Below are 3,098 nucleotides of genomic sequence, written 5' to 3' on the forward strand. Positions count from 1 at the left end.
CAAGTATAGTTACTCCTTCAGTCCAGTCCTGTGTATTACTGGGGAGTAAGCCAAGCGCAGTTTTTACTATTATGTGTTGTGAAGGACTCAACCCTACTGAGGGCAATGGAAAGGAATGTGAACTATTGCAAGCAAACTGCAGAGATCACAGGTGGAGTTTGAAAAGCAAAAGCCAGTTGGGGGCACCAGAAGCAGGGAAGCTTTCAAGAGAGCTGGACAATCGGCTGAATTTCTAGGGAGTAAGGCAGTGAGAAGGATAAAGCCTTTGTAAGAAAACAAAAAATAAATTACTTGCATCTGTTTTCATCACAGAGATGTTGAGGGAGACTTCTGTTCTGGATTTAGTCCAAAAAAGAGAAGAAATTATTAAATTAAAGATTGGTATGGCTCAGTGGCTGTGCCAAGGAGCTCTGAGGAAGCTTAGGAATGGAGAGTCCCAGCTGCTGCAGAAGTGGTAATGCTTCCTCGGCTTGGCTGCTGAATTGTTGTACCTTCTCCGAAAGTATGTGCTGGAGGGTTTCTGCGAGCTGCAGAGCAGAATCCATTTCCAAACCACAAAATGTTGGTTAAAAAAATATTTTAAAACACCTATAAACTAAATTGAAGTTGAAATATTTGCATGGATTTCTGGGCTCTGAAAGAGGTGTAACCATGCGCAATTACGAGTAGGGTCAATGTGGGCAGCCCCAATCTGAACACACTAAATCATTTTGGAGTAGTGTTGGCCCACATAGAGTGAAGGGTGGGCATGAAGAAAGAATGAGGTGAATAAGAGTGCTTAAATAGAAATCAGTGGTTTGTTTTCACCTGGAAGGCAGACTTCAATGTTGGGTAAGTCATCTTAAAAAGAAACTGCAGCCTTAGAAGAAGTTTGAGGTTAATCAGAGAACTTGAATGTAAGGAGAGAGTAGGAACTGAGAAGGGAGAAGACTGATAAGAGAGTTTGCGACAAAGATTTGCAAACTAAGAAATGGTAGAAAGATTTTTTTGGCTACATTTTCATGGCAGGACAATGCTAAACAAACATTTAAAAACAAACAACAAACTTAAAACTGATCAAAATAAATACAGTAATTTGGCACAAGATTAGCCAGGAGGAGGCTTTGCTAAAAGCAGTCAGTAGGGCTACAACTTTGCAGATCTTCAGAAAAGCTCATAAATTTGTTTAAATACCAAGAACATTCAGCGACAAAATTGCTGAAGACTTAGAAAAGGGGAGGGAAAGAAAATAAAAGAACGTTTCAGTTCAAGGCAAAAGCCAGTGGGAAGTGAGGCAGAAACTGTTCCTTAGGGCCAGAGCCATTGATCACCCCTTGGGAAGCTTCTTCAGCTTCTGGGTTGTCACCATTAGACAGTGGGCCCAGGCCTGCTCCAATCAAGCAGGTAATTCATTTTAGCAAGTACTTCATTGTCATTGGCATGCTCAGCCACCTGGAAGGGAAAGTGCGTGCCTCTTGTCTTCAGGGCTCTCCTCATGAGACCCGGTCTGGGTTGTGTTAGGAAGGGTTTCTGCCTGCACCAAACTATTAGCCTGTAGAAATCATGTTGTATTAATTATGTACAGCTAATATTTGGCTTTATTTCCTTCCATCTTCCATCCTGTTCTCCCCTGTCCTTTCTGGGTGGACACTACCTGTTCCTGACTGCAGCAACTTGTGGAGATACTCAGCTGGAGGGCAATATCTTCTTAGCAAGCAGCTCTGGAGTGCCTGAGTGACAGCAACGGTCATGTCTGTTTTGACGTTAAAAAAAATAAATACAAATTACAAACAGGCAGCAGCCAAATGCACGAAACCCTGCATGCATCTGATGCTCCAGGCGCTGCCTTTCTGTTGTTTTCCATGGATCCATCGTGTCTGTTTCTGCTGTACGAAGGTGTTTTTAAATCTAAATTTGTATAAAATAATACAAAACAGGAATAATGTTAAATAAATGACAGATTATCCAACATGCCCCCTCCCCCAGGGCTACGAAAATGGCAGCAGCTGGAACATCTTTCAGAAATGAAGTGAAGGGGAAAGCAAAAGTGAAGGAGAGAGAAAGAGAGAGGGAGAGCAAAAGAGGAGGCGGCTTGAGCAGCGGATGGCTGAACTGTGCTCCGCAAAGCCATGGTGGAAGTTAACATCACATTCGGGCTGTGCTGCAGTTTGGATCGGTGTGAGGGGGCGAGGAGACCCCAGAGGAGCCAGTGTGAGGACTGGGGTTCAAGAGAGAGAAGGCGCTTCTCTTCCAGTTGCCCGGCAGACTGACTCCAGCCTGAGTTTCTTCTTTGATGTCTTCACAGCAAGAACGCTATGGAAAGCTGGTTGCTCGGCTGCTGGATCCCAAAACAGACCTTTTTTCTTTTTTTTTTTTCTAAATGGAAAATAGCAAAATGGGATGTTGATTTAAAAAAAAAAACTAAAGGTGGAAGTAAGGATTTAAAAAAATGGGTTTAAGTAAATATAACTTAAATAGAAGCCTGCTCTTCAGAAATACTGGTTTTGGAAACAGCCAGTACCTGGCCAAACATGGAGGTTTGAAGCCAGCTTATTTAATTTAACAAAGCAAAGCAAACATTGCATTAAGAGCAGAGATTTCAGAGAAAAAACATGTATGGGATTTTCTATTTTTTTTTTCCTTTCTAGTAGCATAGTTGGGATCCACAGTGCTGCAGAACACGTGTTCCTTAGGAAGCAGACAAAAACCTTAGTGTTATGTTTCTTCATGAAAACTTGCACATACACTCCTATACGAGGCATAAATAGCGTGTGTTTTTTATACTGAAATATATGCACCCATAGAGTTAAAGGGGTTACCTGGTCTCCTGTTTGATTTGTTTGGTCTCCGAGTGAAATAGCAGTGGGAGCCAGCGGCCCCAGCCAGGTGCTTCTCCCCGCCACTGACCCATCTGATGTTTGTAAGTGTCATGTTTCCTAGTGTTTATTTGGGTAATTTTTCTATTTTTTACAGTGATGTTGTAACACAGAAAACTCAGATCAGAACCTCAAAAACCGTAGTGAAGGAGGACTCCAGGCCACCTCCCTGTGTTGCCTCTGGGTGTTAGAGGATACCTCATGAAGCAGAGGGGAAAGGGAACTAGCACATGTGATCTGATG

At 42.6% G+C, this 3,098-nt stretch overlaps 1 protein-coding gene across 1 annotated transcript in view; it reads left to right on the top strand.

Moving 5' to 3' along the window:
• LOC104542168 (calcium/calmodulin-dependent protein kinase type II subunit gamma-like) overlaps positions 1-1,892 on the top strand; it is a gene marked incomplete at its 5' end in the record, with an annotated part of 4,838 nt that extends 2,946 nt beyond the window's left edge. The window contains one exon of the mRNA XM_010186386.1: positions 1,650-1,892. The remainder of the gene's footprint in view (positions 1-1,649) is intronic.
• Positions 1,893-3,098: the final 1,206 nt, after the last annotated feature.

Source organism: Mesitornis unicolor, unplaced genomic scaffold, assembly GCF_000695765.1.
Source record: "Mesitornis unicolor isolate BGI_N332 unplaced genomic scaffold, ASM69576v1 scaffold14126, whole genome shotgun sequence".
NCBI lineage: Eukaryota > Metazoa > Chordata > Aves > Mesitornithiformes > Mesitornithidae > Mesitornis > Mesitornis unicolor.